General features: G+C 41.8%; 1 protein-coding gene across 4 annotated transcripts in view; it reads left to right on the top strand.

The window, feature by feature from the left end:
- Positions 1 to 19,869, top strand: part of FGF13 (fibroblast growth factor 13) — a 330,099-nt gene that overhangs the window by 165,335 nt on the left and 144,895 nt on the right. Inside the window, exon 1 of one of the 4 annotated variants that reach the window (XM_032982738.2) lies at positions 13,531 to 13,664. The exons of the other annotated variants lie outside the window; for them this stretch is intronic. The gene's annotated coding sequence lies outside the window, so the exon portion shown is untranslated. Of the gene's footprint in view, positions 1 to 13,530; positions 13,665 to 19,869 lie in introns of those variants that run through there. 4 annotated transcript variants of the gene reach the window in all.

Genomic DNA, 19,869 nt, shown 5'->3' on the forward strand with positions numbered 1-19,869 from the left:
CTGTTTTCCCAAAACATTGTGGATGCTTTAGTCACGACTGCTGAGGTATTTTCCACTTTTTAAATTGGAATAAAAGTTCCAAGAACTTAATTCAAACACCTGACCTTTAATGTTAACTCTTAGATAATGGTGGGGCAGAAGGACAAGAGATTTTTTCATTGTTTTCTTTTTATTTGTCCTAAGCTTAGCTGAAGTTGGCTGTATTGCTTGGTGGAGCCCCTCTGCTTCATAAGCAGTAGCATTTTGCAAGGGCTGTTGCCTGGACTGATTGATGTTCTCCTGGTTGCGGAACAGGCACAGAGTAAAGATGAACTGAAACTTGAGAGAATGTGCTAATTAGAGCCTGTTGTTCAGGCCATTTACAAGTGAGACCTTTTTTTCTTGTTTTTCCCCCCTGAATGGAAGCTAACGAATAAAAGATTATTTGGGAGTATAGGAAGCATTATTGTTTTGGTAAAGTAATATCTCATTTATCCTTCATCTTTCACTGAGACTTCTGAGCCTGAGCATGCTCTCCTCGGGGAGGTTGGGGCATGCTGCTTCCCACGGATGTCAGTGGAACGAGGGCACAAGGTACCTTTCAGGGTTGGAGCCCGAGTCTGCAGTAGGATGTGACAAGTTGCAGAAGTTATACACAGACAATTAGCTTAAGGGAAAATTCTATGATCTCCACAAAGATAATGTACTTAGCTTGTTAATAATGGGCCTGCTGGTCTGCAGATGCCGAGTCATTTACTAATTGCCTCACTTGCATCATTGCATTAAATCCTAGATCTGATCTCTAGTCTTCCGCTATGCTGTAGAGCAAAAGGAAATCACGTGCTGCCTCCCATCTGCTGGGGCATGTCGACCTTTGGAGCCCAGGCTCTGTCTGGGGAAGCAGCCCCAGGAGCCTGGGAACATTACACCCTCCAGCTCTGCTGGGCCCAGCTCAGCCTCCTGCCCGCAGAGAAACCCACTCTGTGTGTGTCCACAGGCTGAGCATGCTCTGGAGAGTAAACAAGGTCATACCAGGTCAGCCTTTGCTGGAAATGCATCTCATCCTCTCTTTATTGTCATTTTTAAAAAAAGAATGTTAAATTAGTGGTGAAAGAGATTCTGAGGGAGCAGGGTGTATTTCCAGTACAATGGACAGTGAAGCAAAAGCTGCAAAAAATTAAACGTTCGTATCCTTTGAAGTTAGGCTAGGGTACTCTGATTCTGTTTTGATTCATGCCTGCTGGCAAAAATAAAGCAGGTTGTCAGTGAAGAAAGCCTTTCTTTAAACCTATTTATTGCAGCTAAAATACTCAACCCACTGGTTGGTGTATTGGTGCTGGCAACTATTGCAAAATTAGTAATCCTTCAGAGCTGCCAGGAGACAAAACGAAGGGCCTGTAGTGAACCGAATCCTGTGTTGTTTGTTACTCCTGGAGCGATATTGCATCCTTCTGCAAAGGGCTGTAGGAACATGTATCAGCTCAGCAGTGGGACTAACGAAGCCCAATGTCTTACAGCATTGTGGCTTGTGGTTGAGTTGTAGGAGTGTCTACTCAGACTTTTGCCTTATGGATGCTTTACGATAGCGTGAACCTCGTTCCCTTTGGCATTGTTAAGCAGACAGCTTCTTCCTTTAAAGGCTTGAAGGAGGAAGGGACATGACAGGTACATGACAAAATGCAAGACACAACCGGTCCAATTAACCACCCGTTCTGACCACTCTTCGAGGAGTGCAGGTGACACACAATGCCCCACCTTACCATCAGCTGCGGAGAGCAGAGCCTGGGTGGCAGACTGGGGGTTTGGCATTATGCTAGGAGGGTGCTCTCCCTTCGCTGTGATGCAGTCAGTGAGGAACAGATGCTCTGTGATGTTGGGAAGACTCCAAAATGCATGCGTGCCTGTTTCTGGCTTTCATGTCAGCGAGATGGGTCTATGGCTCTCCAAAGCTGAAGTGTTGCTGCCTGGTCTTGTCTGGGGAGTTAAAGATTTTTGCTGCACACATTTTTGCGCCCTGATTGCAGTGATAAATGAGTTGAACTACACTTTGAAGAATATTCTCTATATGAAAAAGAAAGTAAAGTCTATTTTAAAAATATCAAAGGTACACAAGTAGATAAGCTACTGAAGATGCCTATATGGCATCAAGTTTAGAGAAACTAGATTTATACAGACATCCTCTTCAAGGACTGTCAGATATGAATGCGCTTGCTGCACTGCTGAAGGCTTTGTTTGTGAAGCACTGGACATTTCACTGGCTTTTTTGGAAGGTTCGGTCTTCACAGCTGCATTTTCAGCTTTTCAAAGAAGTAAATCGCAAACCCCCTGATCTTGACACTACCTCCTGTGAAATGGCTTTCTCTGAGAGGAGTAGCTGAGGACCTGTATGCATAAACTTTGTAAGACCTGATCTATCTAGCCCTGCATGAGTGGGGTTTTGTGCTAGACAGCCTCCAGAGGTCCCTTCTGATCTCAATTATTCTGGCATTTCTTAAAATTACTGTAAGTATGTTTACTGGCAGAAGCAGCTATTTTAAAAGCAGGTTGGGCTATATTTAATTTGCTTAAATTCATTTGTTTATTGTTTAAACTGGAGTTCCATACTTCATTGTTGTATTTCTTAATGCAGTTTCCATTTTGAGCATTGCTGATAGCACAGCAAGCTTTTTGCCTCCTTGAGAACTTCCCGGGAAATCTATCTCAAGTTACATAGACCGCTGTCTGCATCATCTGATGGTTTTGGGGAGCATTAGTGACTTCTTGTCTGCTAACCTCTTCCTAGAAGAAGTTTATCCTTGTACCCTGGATCAGAAGTCAGACTACACAAGCCAAAACCTCACTGTGCTCCATCACCCCGAAATAACATTTCTGTAGGCTGGGAGAAAGGCACCCAGGGAAGTGCACAGAACTGCTGCCTCGGTGGCTGTTTTGTGGGTGAATGGTTCTCCCTCTGCTCTGGTTGCTTTTGTGATGCTAAACTTAGCATCTCTCTAGTGCACATATATAACTTCCCTTCTCACCTTTTCTAGCTCACAGTCTCTGTGTCTTCTACAGAGATTTCCATGTAAACATTCACAACCAGAATGCGTGGATACAGTGATGTGACAGCCAAGTGGTTAATTATAAATGAAAGAAAAACCCCTTTAAGCTGTGCCAGTCCATTCAAGTGATCCAGATTTGTCTGATAGCCTGTATGATCATGCTTCAGTTAACTCTGTCACAGTGGATTTTCTGTGGTTTGCAGTCTCCTCAATGTTCAACTCTTGTTCATCGTTTTTGACACCAAATGTTGTTATAAACCTTTGAAGTGGTCAGAAACGATGAGCTAAAAAAAAACCCACTATTTTTTTTTAATCTTTCTGCTAGATCTTTGAGACGAACCCATGTGTGGTATTAATGGAGAATTTATTTGGAATATGAAAAGAGTTTCCACTGGCCATCCAAACAGTAAATGGCATGTAATTGTAATGAGCAGTGAAATACTATAATTAGATAGCAGTGTTATAAAATTGTTTGAAAGTCAACAGATGTGAAGGGAATGGCTGCTATTTTTAGACTAGGACTCTATATGAGAGAAGAACAAAATTCTAAACCAGATTTTGATTGATTTATAGGCACATGGGAGGATCCGCAGACTGGGGAGCATCTCTTCTGAGATGGGACCGACTGTCTAGAGGAAAATCTGTGGTAGCAGGTGCCCATATCCCTGTAGCTGGGGATCAGACACAGCTCTGAAATGCAGCCAGGACATTTATAGGACTAGCAGGACACTTTCGAGTGCAGGGAGGAATGAAATCGTGCTGTTTTTTGCCTGCCTAAGACAGTCCCTAGCTTGCCCTCTTCCCAGCTGCCTTCGTGCTCTGGTCTCTGGCATCTCCTCCTGCGCTGCCTGCCGCAGCAGGGGAGACGGAGGCTGCTGTTTGTATTACAGCTCTGTAAATCACTCCGGCAGTGAGCATTTTTATGCCTGTGATTTAACTCTAGAGGATACTGCTGCTGAGGACATGACAAAGGATGGAGCGACGTGGAGGGCTTATACTGAGGAGTGCTGAGGATTTACATCCTCTTTATTTGATTCTTTATAGTACAATGGTGGACGCTGGCATATAAATGCACAGCCCCGAGGCCTTGGGCCTCAGTGGTGCAGCACGGATGGATGCAGCCCTGATCTGAGCAGGGAGCGGGGAGCTGCCTGGCACCGCAACATCAAACGCAACGTGGGAGAGAGCTAAGGCGGAACTTTTGCACCTCTGGTGCTAACGGGAGTGCAGGCTACAGCCTATTTCCCTACATCAGGAAAGTCCTTGCCTCGCGGGGAGGCCGATGAGCTCGTAGCATGGACCGCAGCTGTGCGACCCGTCTCGGCACGCAGGTCTCAAACCCTCCTCGCCCTCAGTAATTCCCACTGTCGCTGCTGTTCATCTTGACTTATGTGAACTTCCTGTGCGAGGGACAGCTTGTAGGCAGAGATTTGTTACTATCATCATCTTTAATAGATTATTGGAAAATATACAAAGACTAATTTTTTAATATATTTTAATTTTTAAATCTTTTGTTATGCTGTAACTAGGAATCTCTGGGGATATAATTGGAGAAAATAGCAATTGCAGGGCTTGCTCATGCTAGTAGCCTCTTCCCATAAGTACTATACGTTATTGCAGTTAGTCTAAGACATTACTTTAATTGGTCTGATGCAGGCCTTCCCAAGATGAATGATTTGTCTTCATTTTATTACTTCATTTCTACTACATTACTTCATTTGCTACCTGTCATGAGAGTGGAGACAAGAAGGCCAGTGTCTGTATTGAGGATGCAGGGGACTAGTGCCTTTTGTAAATCATTCTGATGATGGTGAACATTTTTACATCTATGAGCTGAGCTATGACGGAAATTGCTGCTCAACTTCTGATGAAACAGAATGCAGTGTGATAAAAGAGCAGGAAGGCCTGTTCTGAATAATGGGGACAAAAGTTGTGGCACATCAGTGGCTATAACTTGTGGGAATGAAGGGCAGAAAAAATAAAACTTGTACCTTGTTCCTCTACTTTTTCACTTAGTATAAACTCATGTGCCCTAAGCAATGACAAGAAATACTACGCAGTGAACTACATCTTCTTTAGTTCTTTTTTCCCTTTTCTTTCCCTGTCTTGCTAAGAAGAGCGTACAGGCAAAAACATTGCTTTTCTCTCCAGTGTCTCTAAAAGCATTTAAGATTCACTGCAGTTCATTGGCCCTGCTTTCTGCGTTATATAGCTTGAACAATTTGTGAGAGCAGTTACTAAGCAAAATGATCATTTTATTGTTGGGCGGATAAGGTCTTTGACAGCATGGCAAAAAGTAGTAGGCACTATAGATCTCTTGCCTGAATTATGTTGTCTTCCCACTGTACAAAGACCACCTAATAGACTGCTGCCTTCCTGCCACTCTGAGTAACATCTAGCATCCTCAGGGACTACATTTTTGCTCCTTTTAGGTGTATGGACTCTGAAAAGGAAGGAGAATGGGTTGGTTCCTCCTGTGACTGGTGCCAGCACAGCAGTGGTCGTAGTGTTCCAGTTGGAAGGGCTCTTGGATGAGGGGTGTCAGTCTGCAAAGTTTGCTCTTTTGTTCTTCCTTTCATTTTTTCTACTGTTCTTTATTCCTTTCTACAAAGCTGTCAGAATTCATGATTTGCTGGTTCTCTACAAGTTTGCTGTGCAAGTTTATTTTGCAAATTAAAACATTAAGTCAATCCCCACAATTATATCATACCACTTGTCTACAAGGATCTACAAATGTGCATTGACGGATACTGCAATAAGCTATTTTTTCTGTGAGCCCACAATTGCATGTCAGTAGTGACCTTCTGTGCCATTGTTCCATCTCATTCTTTTTGATAGGACTGTTATAATTCTCTGTTCAGCCAAAGACCTGGATATTAGTAGTATAAATACTTGAGATTTGTTTCATTTCATTTACATGTCATGTAGGAACCTACATCCAGAACAGAAGCCAGGCTACTTTTCTTGTGGGGAGCAGTCCTAGCAGGCCTCCTCTGAAGTGCTACTCCTCATTGAACACCAACTCCCCAGGGTGATGTCTGAGAGGACTAACAGAGAAGGGTTCACACATGCACGGTGAAACGGGAGACCTGATGTAGAGGAGGAAGATGGTTCTTCTCTTATGATTCTGTGAGCTGTTCCCTCCCACCAAGAAGTCCAATACTGGGGTGATGAAGAGCGGCTTAATTTCAACTCAGACATCATGGGTGAAACCTTAGACAGAAGTGCTAAAGTGGGACTCTACAGCAGGGAAAAAATTCCTGCTTGCAAGTGCAAAGGGGTTAAATAGTGCATACATATCTTAAGTCATAATTCCTCTATCATGTCCATCGGGGCAGGATGCCAGCTTACACCCCAGCTGTAGGAGATCAAACTGGGCAAACAGAGAGGACTTAGTTTGCACAGAGCTGGAGGCCGTTTTGTTTCTCTGCCAATAGTTACAGCCCTGTGGCTGTACCTCAGCTACAGCTCCACATCTGTCTTCCACATTTTGGCCCCTGACACTTGCCATGCCTGGGCTCTACTCCATAAGGTGTGCTGTGTGGTTGTAGCTACGCCTCCCATTTTACACTGTGCTTGGCTCACCTACTGTTGAATTCAGCCTTTGAAATTGTTCAGCCAAATGTCTCGCTCACTTTCTAGTAAGTCAACAGCATGGCTCTTCACGAGGATCTTCCTGCGAGCGTTTTTCCCATAGATGAAATCTTGTGTCAGCCATTATTTTTCTGACGGTGTTGTTCAGCAAGTCCCAGACTCTGTATATTTATTGGAAATCCCTGTGCTGCTCAGAGCCAGAGAAATGCAGGCATGGGGGCTTTGCTTAGTGGCACTTGCGTGGCCAGGCTGAGGCAGTGTGATTCCTGGTCCCAGGCAGCAGTGATGTTTAAGGCTTATCCACCCTTTGCCAAAGAGGCTGTTTTGTACGTGCATGCATGTAATGTGATGCTTTATCACTGTGTACACACACAAGGTGGGCTTTTTTCCCAGTTCTGTGGCATCCTGTAGATGCTATGACATTTCAGTGTCTCTTCAAGAACTTAGCAATGTGGCATATTTTCCCAAAAACCCATCCTCTAATTCTTGCTGTTCTCATGGGAACAGGATCAGGACAGCATTCCAGAGGCTCTCATTATATTGTGCGGCAGTTTTCTAATTCCTGCTCAAGTTGTAATTGTGCCATTTCTTTCTTTTTTTTTTTTTTTTTTTTTTTCTGAGAGCACTTTTGGCGCTGTTTACTGAAGGTGAACTTGCAAATATCTAATGTCTTGGAAAAAAAATTGCCATTTACTGTATAGCAAATGCCTTGCTCAAACTCATCTTAAAGCTTAACGTGTGGATGACATTGCATGACTAAAGGCCTTAGCTAGCTGACCTTTAGCATCCCTCTAAAAATAGATCCCTTTCAACATTGGCTCTCTTTCAGCGGCAGGTGGGGTTGTGCAGTGGGTCTTCATTACCTCTGGCACTTTCTCAGCGAAGCATGTGAAAACTAGAGAGGTTTGTACTGTCTATTGTATAGCAATATCCCGCATTTCCCAGTGGAAAGACTTCCCATTAGCTTATACTTGTAAATGTCTTTAAATCAAAGAAATATTGAACACAAAGATCAATGCCTATACAGTTTAAAGATACACACTATCTTCTGATGTCAGTTAATTACGTTTGAATTTATTGATTTGATTCAGCTTGATATTACCAGGAGCAGTTCAGAACTAGTATTTTTATAATCATCAAGTCTTATGGAATGTAATGACAAGGTTGAGAGGCCTCATTTTGAGTTAAGGCATGGATTAATTAATTAATTGACTGAAGTACATGTTCAATCTGATGGAACTTGAATAAGAACTTTTCTATTCTTTAAATTGTACCTAACAGCTCTTAAAAGAAACCAATAAATGTGTGAGACTTGGTTTTATATCTAATGGTAAAAACGTATCTAGTTCTTTTTGTGGCAATCTTTGGGGGGAGGAAAAAAAAGATCCAACAAAGCAACAGGAATGCTATGCTTGGAAAATGAAATAAACCTTCTGCTTTAATTGTTGTATAAACAGTGTATCAACAGTGATGAGATAATTTGAAAGTGGGAGCTGTCTGATTGATGTTTCAATGTGAAAATTCATTCCTAACAAACGTAATCCCCTTTAATTCTTACTGAAAGTGGCATTCTCCCCTTGTGCCTTCCTCTTGTTAGATTCCAAGGCTTGAACAGCTTTAGGACTATAGGGGGTTAGTCTAGATGATCTTTAAAGGTCCCTTCCAACCCAAACCATTCTATGGTTCTGTGACTATCCCCATGTTACATTTTAAACTTAATACATATCTTATGATAATTTCAGACATTACAAGACAGGTATTTGCAATAAAGATTTCTTTTGAGTCTCAGCACCATAACTGCTGTTGCTGAGCACATAACAATTATACTTAGTATTATTCTAATTAATGCATGTAGTGTAAAAAATAAAATTAAAAAAATAAAATGAAGCATGAATGAAAACAAAAAGGATATTTTCAGGAAAAGTATACTTAAGTCTCACTGCAGGATTGCCTATGTCAGTCTTGCTGGGGAATTTTGCAAAGCACTGTTAAACTGGGATTTAGAGTCCATGGCTGCTGTTCATGTTCTGTCTCAGTAACTGGAGTTACTGTAATTGCAATTTCCATATTGTATCTCTTCAGACTCAATTAGAAGTGTTTTGTTGCATCATGAAATATGAATAATTTTCTGTTTCTTAATGATGCATACAGGAGTGGGCAGTTCTAGAGTGGGTTATTTAAGAATGGAGCATCCTACTAGTTTTGATGCAGGGAGCTTCCTTCGGTCTATCTGTCTATATCTCACGTAGAGTAAAATATAGCTGGGTTGTGAAATAGCACATAAGTCCTGCTAGACTGTATCAAGCCACCCGGGCCAGTGACCACCTCTTCTGCATGCTGAATGGCCTGGCCCCTGGGTGTCATGGCTGGTGATTATCGGTGCGGGAATTTGGGGGTTTATCTCAACTCTGTGTCATGTAGCTTAATTTATTATTTTATTTCTTTGTGTTCTAACATTCATTTTTCTTCAAGTTGTAGTGAAAATGTTTCTCTTCCTTTACAGATCTGCCATTGCCATTTAGGTTTTCTGAGTTTTATTTGCACAGGGGAGATCCATAAAAGTCACTGGCAGTGCCATTTGTATCACCAGTTCAGAAATTACAGCCCAGGTACACTTTGTGCTTTCACCAGCAACATAGGTCAGAGAGGAGAATCTTGCCATCGTATCTTTCAGTCCTTAATTACAGTTGTATGTATTTAATGTAATTTTCTCTACCCTTTTATTGTTGTATTTGGCCTAATTCTGCTGCTTTTTGTGCACAGACTTATTGATTAGGTAGGACCACTGTCTGCCTGAGTGGAGGATCAATCTAATTATAAGTAAAAGAGCAAATTCATGAGAAACTAATTATAAACCTTCTACTAGTGATACTCTATGATACTTCTCTGTTCTCTTTGTATTACATGGATTTCTGAGCAGGACACCCTGAAATAGCCTTCCAGTAGGAGCGGTGGAATCAGACTTTGTTCTTGAATGTGATACACTGATGCATGAAAATGAGACGAGCAAACACCAAGCAAAATCAAAGTGATAAATCACAGTAGCAAAGAAATCCCAGTGCAAAATCCCTGAGTGTTCTGATACCAAATTAACCCTTCTTATGATGTTTGTTTCCAAGTTATTCTTTCAGTCACATTTTAGAAGTGTTTCAGCTTTGATATTTATACTTTTTTGAAGATGGCTATTTTCTATATAACAGTAGCTTTCTGGCATGTTATAAATATGCCTGAAATAATCAAGTTGGAAATAGAGCTCACAGTCAGCTGGTGTCCTTCCTGAATGACCAGCATCTAATGCAGTCTGCTTTGTATACTGTACAAGTCAGTGAGGCAAAGAAAGAAGCAGATGTCGTTAGAATGACTGTGTAATAACAAATTCATGCAATTATATCATGCTGTGTTCATGTTTCACTTTTTCCAGAATCGGGTCAGTTTTGCATCAAAGTTTTTATATTGCCAAAAGTCATTGTGCATCTTTTATCTCTTTTTATTCTCCTTGGAAATGCCACTTTAGAATAAACTTGGGAAAGCGCTGAAACCAGATTAGACATGCAAATAGGGAAGATACATTTATAAAGAACTTTTTCATTATACCAAAAAAAAAAAAAGGGTTGTATCATATTGGTTATTCTGAAGTACTTTCCACTCAGAATGCTTTTTGTTTTATAAAATTGGCTGATGGTTTGACATCTTTAAAATAAACAGACGCCCATATTTAAGTATTTCCCTCAAGCTGAAATAGAGCCAAGAGCTGCACCATATAGCAGTGAAGTATGTCTCCTAGTTAAGCAACTCCTATCCATCCCTCTGGAGTTTTAATTGTGTACGTTTTCTGTCAAGTTGCAGTTCTCTCGTTTGTTATGTCCTCCAGGTAACGTAATAGAGAACAATCTGTGCACCACATAAAATAGTTTGACATGTTCATTATCCCCTCTTCCCCGTACAGTAGCTGCAGTCAGGTTGGATGATTTAGCAGGTCTAAACTGGTAGGCTTTTATGTTGTAGGTGCTCCAGGTTTATGATGAAAAACTATGCTTGTTGGATGATTTCTTCACACTGTAAAGAAAGAGCATTAAAAAAGCATTTCAAAACTTGTGTAAGTAGCACATGACAGTTACCTCCACGTATGTGTGCTTGTGCTTCATCTCGGCCAGGCTTTGTTAGTAAAAAAGCAGTGGAAAGATCCAGAAAGAGCTTTCCTGACATATTGCTGGTTTCCTTAGCTCATCTCAGTTTACTGACACTCCCCTCTATGACTGAATGATTGCCTTTTTACTTCCAAGTCTTAAAATAACCCCTACTGTTGCTAGAAGAGGTTTAATAAATAGAAATAAATTAATATGTAGCATTTATTAGCACAAGATGTGACTAGCTTTTGGCTAGTAAAACTGCTTTGTCAGGCAGAACATAAAAATGGAGCAGAATCAATCACCGGGAAGAACCTTAACGTTGCCAGTGGGTGATGAAGAAGGTTTCTCACGTGCACCCAAGAGGAACGCGGGCTGCACCGCCCCGCCGGGCTCAGCCCTGGGTGCTGCTGGCGGTTTTGGGTGAGATTGACGGCAGTCACGCCACCGGGCTATCGCCTGTGTCCATGCCAGTGAGCATGTCCACCCTGGGGAATCTTGTCAGCCCCAAGTTATCTACCAAAAATGGTTTGCCCCTGCTCTTCTTGACCCTGTTCTGGAGGAACCACCTCCGGAGATAAAAGATTTGTTGCTGTCTTCCTGGCCCACCCAGGTAAACGGCTTCTGGGCTAACACTGCTGAGGGGGAGAGCAGGCATACTGCTTGGTTTTGTTCTGTGGATGCATCAAGCATTGGACTTGGATTTTAGTTTGAAATTCAGTAAGCTGATTTCCTCCTGAAATAGGCCAGTGAGGAGGAGGGCTGGGGCAGGACAGCACCCGTCTCTGAGGTTCACACAGACCGGTCTGCTGTTATTTTATGCTCCCTCTCACTCTTACATTTATACATTGTCCTTCATGCAGAAATCCAAGGTAGCTTGAAAATTAGTTCCATATCACATGTAATTCCTAATAGTACCATTTAAAAAATCTTTACTCAAACAAATAACCTTTATGTCTGGATTCAGCACTCACAAATGTTCCAGTGTTTAATTGGCAATATGTTTCTAAGCTGGAGACAAAAATGACTTGACTCGTTCAGCGTTGTGATTTTAGGTGGTGTGATCTAGAGACAGGCTATATGAGGCTCCATAGGTGCCTGGAAACTCAGGGGCAAAACTTACAGGTGTGGGAGCTGGTCTGCAGAGGAGGGTACGCCAGCTGGAGCCAACGCAGGGAACATGCAGTGGACAGGAGAACGTGCTGGTATAAAAAGTCTGCAACCTGCTGTTCTCATTCACCAGCTCCTCAGCTAGAGAATCAGCAGTGGGGAGCATCAGCAAGCCCAGCATTGCCCTGGTGCTGCCTGGGTGCACTCATGGCTCTGGGCACGCAGGGTTTGCTCTGGTGGGCTTTTATGCTGGCACAAAATGTGATCCACACTGCAGATGTAGTGAAAGGGAAGCTAAGGAAAAACAGTCTGTGTGTGAGTAAATATGCTTAAAATCTGGAAAACAGTTTCTATTACATACTTCGCTGATTCTTTGTTCCTTTTTTGTCTAAGCGTTGAATGTTTCCACCCAGACGCTCTTCCTCATTCATTTGATTTTTTTCTAATATGTATAGAATTGATTTTCTTTTCATAAATGTTTTGAAGAGAGATTTTACTGTGTAGATCAGGGATATTCAGGATGGATATATTTATCTACCTAGTCTATATTAGTCTGTAATTATTAGAAGGCAGAGTGACATGTGAAAATTGCATAAGGACAGATGAAATGTCAATAAATCTAGATTACACCCTGCTCTCCTCTTCAGCAGGGGCTTAACTCAGTTATTTTTTAAATAAGGTGTCAGTTTACACAGCTATTTAGGAATGTATTTGTGGAATAGAAGAGGGTGGGAATCATGAGGTATGTCCTAACTTTGTGCCTCTGAAACACAAATCTGGTTTTTGATGGTAGCCCCAGTGCAAATCTTGTGATACAAGTTTCCATTTAGAAAGCTAGTTAAAACATAGATGCTTTTCTTTTTCAATATATTTTTGTACAGGACTTAAAAAATATACATTAACTTACTCAGTATTTGAATTAAAGATGAAGTGCTTTGTTTTATTTTTTCATCTTAACATCTTTCATCATTATGTATTCCATAAATGATCGAAACAAAGGAATGATTGCCATGGATGGGCAGTCCTGGATAATAATGCAAGAAGATGTCACAGAAACTGAGTGTAGATAGACATGAGGAAAACAGTGTTTTTTACTGAACTGACATGGAGAATTTACAGAACATCTCAGGGTCGCAGAGTATTGTGAATAATGAAATGCGTGTCTATGCACAGAAATTATTATCTGCATGGGAGAGCACAGTGGGTGAAGGAAATATTCCCTTTGCATAGTGGCAGAGCTGCCAGTGTTTTAGTTTCAGAAGTTTTCTCCTAGACTCTAATAAATAGCTTATATCAAAAGCATTCATGCCTGCAGAGAAAAAAGCTGAAGAACCAGACAACTTTTTTTTTTTTTTTTTTCTGTTTCTATTTAAAGATTTTCCATAACTGAGAGCAAGGGTAACAACCCAGGTCAGACAAACTTAAATTAAACTACTCTGATTTTTCTGAAGAAATACTTTCACAGTGGCTCAGTGGCACAGTAGGTAGTCTTGAACTCTTCAGTGTTTGAACTGTGTCAAGGCAGGGAAAGAGGAAGAGATGTTTTAGATGGATGAATTTTATATTTTTTCAGGAGGTTTTTTTTGAGAACGTTTGTCATTGGTCTGTTTTTTATAGTTTAGGGATGGGCTGGTTTGGCAGGGCTGAAGTAGCAGAAGAGAGCAGACCTAATGCCAGACGTGTTTCAGTGCGATGGCAGCTCCCTGATGGCTTCTCCCCAGCATCCCCGTTCACCTCCCAGGGCATCATCGCTGCGGCAGTTTTGACTCCTACAGATGCTGGGCTGATTTTGCCTCTGGCAGAAGCTGCTTTGGTGGGTAGCATGTGTAAATTTGTCGCTTCATAGCAAGATGTCAGGGCTTTAGTGGTTGACTAGATTAAAGTAGTACTGATTAATTCAATTGTCCTACAGATCCTACTTTTCTTTTGATTAGATGCTAATTGAACATGCCATAATGCTGAAGAACTTCTGGGAGCAGTGGGAGACATTTAATTGAGCAAGCCTTTTAAGTTGAGGTGGGGTGCACCCAAAAGCTGTGGCGTACGAGGAGCCTTGAGGTTGGGCAGCGTTAGCATTTCCAGCAGGAGGGGAACATGACATGTGGTGTCTACCATACCTTTTTTTCCACAACCTGGCCCAGAAGAGGCGTTTTTGCTCCAGGAGACCACTCTGGGGATATATGTGACCACAGATGATGCTTTTGAACGCCGCATAACTATGCATCTTAGTCTGCTACTTTTGTTAGTACGGGACAAGCAAGAACATAGCTCTGTGCTGTTTGTGTGGATGTGTAACCCCGAAGTATGGTCTCCAGCTGGCTAAGGGTGTGTGATGAAGAGCAAAGGAGAGAGCATGGTGCTGCTGCTTACTTCTTTCTGCTGGTGAGAGAAAGTGGGAATTTTTGCACTACCTGTCTGTAACTGCCCGAAAGGTGATGCTGAGGAGTATCTCTAGGTATGTCTGGTGCATTTGTATCAGTCTGTGTTTGCCAGAGCAATCTGGGAGTAGGTGAAGGGAAAAAAATGTAAGCTATAATACATTGACATAAAAATATATCATCCAGTGAACAGCTTCATTTCCTAAATTGACTTTTAAATGGTAAGACACAACTATATGTATGGAGCTCAACAGCGCAGTTCCTGTTGATGGTAGAATTCAGCAAGCCGATCCCCGGCTGCAGAGCTTGTGGAAAATACATTTGCAAAGAATTCACAGAGGCATGAAAAACTACGCTGGGTTGGCTGAGGGAAGAGGAAGAGAAAAAATCTGCATACAGTGCTTGCAGAGCTTTAGTGGGAGGGGGTTCCTGTAGCACTGCAAGCTGGTGGTGGATCTTCCTGCACTCCTGTGGGAGGGAATCATGACAAATATTTTCTATTAGGAAAGTGGAAGTAATGACATATGTCGTGTGTGTACTTTTTGTCTGAGATGTGCATGACTGTAAAGAAACAGATGGCTCCTTTAATTCTGATAATGGGCATGTGGCTCCTCTGTTTATGAGGCTTTTACTCCCGTACAGATATTTTTTATAAATTCTTTTTAAGAGGGAAGGAAGTGAAATTGTCTTACATCAACTCATTAAAAATTACCAGGAACAATAAAGATTATTAGGAAGCCTCTGTCCAGTGAACTACCAATGTGTTGCCTAGAGCAGACTGAAAAAAAAAAAAAACCCACAAGCAAAAGATAAATGCTAAAAATGCTAATTCCCGGAGGGAGGTTTGTATCCTTGTATTCCTACAGGGAGTTAGCGCAGCCCAGGCAGTTCTCCATCACACCCTGCTGGGGTTCCTGCCCCATCCGCACCTACTGAGCTTGCACGCACCATTGCAGGGTGCAGTCCTGCACCCAGTAACACATGCTGGTGCCCAGACATTTGCAGGACGTGAAAGTATGAGAACTGGGCCTGCCTGACTTAACTCTATGCATGTTTCTTCTTAAATGTATTCATGTTTCTTCTATGTATTCTTGTTTCTTCATGGTGCATTCCTGAGCGCTTAGTTTTGTTAAAGTGAGGTGGACGTGTGATTTGGACTGCAAGTTGGTCTTGGATAATGTTTTTTTCCCATGGAATGAGTCTGCCTAGGGGTGATTCAATGGAGAAAAGGTGGAAGCCCACAGGTCAAGGTAGGACATGTGGTGCCTTTTCTTCGCCCCTTTCTACACTGAGGAGTTAAAACCCTGGAGACCAGGGTGATTTGGCTGTTCTGGCAGGCTGTTTGCTTTGTCCCCCGTGGTCCTGTTTTCCTTCGGCTGGTGCCTGCAGGGCTCTGCCTGCATCTCTCCCTGACACCCCAGTTACTTCCTGATTCCTGACTACCACAAATGATGTGCTAGCACCAGTCCTTGCCGAGGGGACACCTCAGCCCTTTTCTTTTCACCCCATAATGGTGTGCTGTAACATTAAGATATTCCTTCTGTAAGGCCTTAAGCGGGTCTGTTACTTTGAAACAATAACCTGATACAGAGACCATTAAAGCCTGATAATTACAGGCCTTTATTTCACTTTTTAAACATACCATAAGTAGGTTTATCCTTCTTCTTGTGGTACTTCTCTGTTGAAGAGAAGCCTTGGTTCGAACAAAATGTGTTTCCTTACTGTTCTAATGAATATAACACTGTAATCAACCTCTTATGAGCCTAATGGCACTCGATCCGTAACGTGTGATTCAGAGCAATACTAATTTCTTCAATCTCACTGAAAAGTAAGGCAGATCGGAGTGCATTCCTACAGCTAGGAACATAATGTTGCTATGTTGTTTTAAGTGCCCTTCAGACAAAATGAAGATATATCCACCTTGCAGTGACAATATTTAAATAGATCCTAACTTTTAATGTGCAGGCTTGTGGCCTGCAGACGATTTTGAAGGCAAGGTTGTATTGCACGTGGTCTGCTGGTGTTTTGAACACTTATGTTCCATTTTTCCAAGAGTCTCTTTCACCCTCAGGGATGGTGTAGGCGGGGAAAATTCCTCTTAGAGTCAGGAATTGAATGTTTTTCTGTACAGTAGTTTGTAGACTGACTGGCTTGTCTCTAACCTATTTTTATAAAAACATCCTATCAGCTGTCAGTTCTTCACCATCATGAATTTTAGCCTTATGCTTAATTATGTTGATACTTTCTAAGTGCTATGGCAAGTGATGATGGTATTGAAATTAAGAGTGTTAAAAATGCAAAGAGGAATGTGGGAAGAGTCAACTGTCCCTTTACATTAGCTGTGTTTTTTGGGAAGAACATAAGCTGTATTGTTTCAGAGCTTGTATCTGGTGCTGTGAATTTGTCTGGTGCAGTACTACAGCAAACATTTGGTAGTCTCCCAGACCATGCAGCTTAGTTATAAGGAATAATTTTAAGAGTATTATCTGGTGGTGCCTGTGAAGCTCTGGGGCCTTTGCTCCTTCTAATCTGTAGTGCTGTCTGTGCTGAGCTCAAGGATAGAAAGCTCTCAAAAGTAGCTGAGGATTTTTCTGGTTGAGAATTCCTTGCACTCTTTCCTGCTATTGCCACCACCTTGGTTCCTTCCGATGTTCACCTGGACACCCCAAAGCATCAGAAAACTTGTTCAGAGTGTGGTAAATTGAAAAAAACCTTTTGACTGGCATGTGCTGGGAAAAGTATTGATGAGGGAGAAAAAGCTGCAGAAAACCTCCAAGAGCCAGGGAAATCACAGATGAACAAGGAGAAATTATGAACTTGGAAAGTGTTGAATAATTGTCAGTCCACCCATGTGTTTATGAGCCTGTTACAGAGAATTTGGGCTCAACATTTTTGAAAGCTTCAAAATACTTGAAGCACGTGGAAGATAGATCCACAGGGAGTCACGCAGGCAACCCCCAGCTGAAAATAGCTGGTGGCAGGGATCTGCAGGAGGGCAGTGCTGTACAAGGCTGCTGGTCCCTCTTCCTGCAGCTGGTGCTGGAGCACTGGGCTGGGCCGACCCTTGACATGAAATGCCACCTTCCCATCTCAGAGGCTCCTTTGGGACAATTTATCTGAATTTCGTTAAACCTTTTTCTATTGTTACAATAATAAGCATCGAGATTATAAAGATAGGGTTAAATAGAAGTGGTTGGGAGGAGCGAAGACACAGTAGTCTTCCACCATCTGCTGTCACAGAAAAGCTCATGGCTTTGGCATAGTGGCCCATGGCAGGGTGGGAGGAGGCAGGGTCCATCTTCTGTGCGCAGCAGCACAGGGAGGCAAGGCTGGTGAGACACCACCAGAGAGAGGATGCATGGCAGCAAAGAAGACCGAAAGGTTTCACAACATACCTGACAGCATTAGACGATGTGTTTTGCAATCCTTTGCAAAGGGGACATGAAACTTTAAAGAATTTCTCGGTGTGACGATGGTAAAAGGGATGTGAGCCTCTCAGGACCTCCTATGCAGGTAGCTCTGTAGAATTGTGTAAATAGTCTCTAAAACCACACTGCATCACTTTATTCTTTTGTAATATAGTACTTACTAAGGGGAACATATTAACTATTCATATTATGGTAGCAAAATAAGAAAGAGATATTAAATATTCAGCAGGTTACTCAGGAGGCCTTCTAAATAAGAACTTTAGAAGTGTTTTCAGAAATAAAGATACTGGGTGAAATTATCCTTAGTTATCTGAGAAGTCCCTTTGAAACCAAATCACCTTGTATAAATACTTGGAATAATCTATCTTGAGTAGTGAAGGAAAGCAAAGATGAGCCTGAGGTACAGCCTTTCTGTAAAAGACAGAGATTGGCCAGCTGACAGGGAGGATATAGGATATGTTGTCACTTTAGCTAAAAGTGAATTTCCTTTAGTTCAGGTGAGAGGCATGTGCTTTGGGGGCAGAAAGGTTCTGGTTCTAGTCCCAGATTACTCTGTGTGTATGCCAGGTGCTTCTCCCAGCATTGGTGGCTTAGATACATGCGATGTCATGGCTCGAAATTAAAATAAATAAATACAATCTATTTAACTTTTTAATCTAATGTGAACTCTTGAACTAATTTATAGGAAGGTGTGTAATGAGGGCACCAGCCTGCTGCAAGCATACAATGTTGTCAGCACAATTACAACGTTATTAAAGGTTGAGTGTCAATCTAAGCTTCAACAGACAGGTTTTTGTTTAGGAAACAACAGATATACATACAATTTTTTTTTTTTTTTTTTTCATTCTTAGGCAGTTGATTTCGGTATGTAGTAGAGGGTCAAGTCAGCTGCACTTCACTGTTTCTTTTGTTAGGTGAATAACTTAGCACCTTTTTTCTTTTTTAAGTACGGTAAGAGAATATAAGCTGCTTTGTGTTGAGCATTTTAATTTCTCTGATGGAGGACTCAGCATTAGTCTTGCTCAAGGATTTTGTGCTTCACTTCCAGCTACTGAAATGAGTTGATCTAGTTCTTGAGCCAGGCTCAATTATTCCAAACTCGATGACTGGAACACTTGTAAAGGTCCCTGCTTAAAGGCTAAATGCTGACTTGATTGTCTTTGTACCTTCTCTTGGTGTCCTTTTTATTTTACTAAGCACAAAAAGATTTTTCTCCCTACCTCTGGGAAACAGCCCTGTCTCCACAGCTGGTTTTTCTACTGACAGATAGCCTGGGCTGCACACCAAGGTCACAAATTGGTTCTTATTATTTCAACTGTGGCACACTTGTAATTCGTCTCTTCTGTTTCCTGTACTGTTAAACCAACTTTTCCACCAAATGTAGGACAGAGTTTATCACTTTTATCTCTAAACTTATGTCCTGCATTACTATCTTCCCAGTACTGTCTTTATTGTTGTAGAATTTCCCTTCTTATCTAGCAAAATAACCTTTTTATGGATGAAAAGAGAGACTTAAAATGTTATTATATTCTTGTGTTTGAATGGATTTTAAGGCCTGAGCAAATCAAGGTTTTCCATTTTGCTATTTCTCTGAAGTTTTCCTGAGACAGAAGAGGCATTTGGCACAGCAGGTCATCTCTGATAGTGTCTGAAAACAAGGCTGCAGTCGTAGGAATATAGATGGTGGCTGTTCTAATGAGCGCAGCTTACATCAAATTGCTTTAATGAGTCAGTGCAGTTGTGTTAGCCTTATTACATTTCTGAATTAATGGCTTGGAAGGAAGTTTGTTAGCATGTTTTACTTGAAACCAAATCAAACAACAGCCTGGCATATTGTACAATGACATGAAATAGCAGAATTTGAATTTAAATTTGCCTCAGAATGTGTGTGTGATCCTTTCTATTAATAAAACAACCATGTAGCAACAGGTAGGTGTGAAAATAACAATCCCAGTGGTGAGAGTACTGGCTCTGCACGTACAACTTGCGAGTGGCCATTTCAGATCAGCAGTGTCTCTCTTTTAATTGTAACGGCAGTGAGCTAAAGCTCCTGACCAAAGGCAGCCTTGCCTGTGGTCATGTTGGGCATCCCGTCCTTCCTCTGCGTGTCCTGAGCTGGGTGCATCACACCAGCCAGTCTGCCTTTGGGAAAAAAAGCAAGTTTTTACCACACACATGGCAACTTCCCAAAGCAGAAGCTTGAATGTGGTTG

This window comes from Tyto alba, unplaced genomic scaffold (genome assembly GCF_018691265.1).
Source record: "Tyto alba isolate M040663 unplaced genomic scaffold, T.alba_DEE_v4.0 Super-Scaffold_5, whole genome shotgun sequence".
In the NCBI taxonomy this organism is placed as follows: domain Eukaryota; kingdom Metazoa; phylum Chordata; class Aves; order Strigiformes; family Tytonidae; genus Tyto; species Tyto alba.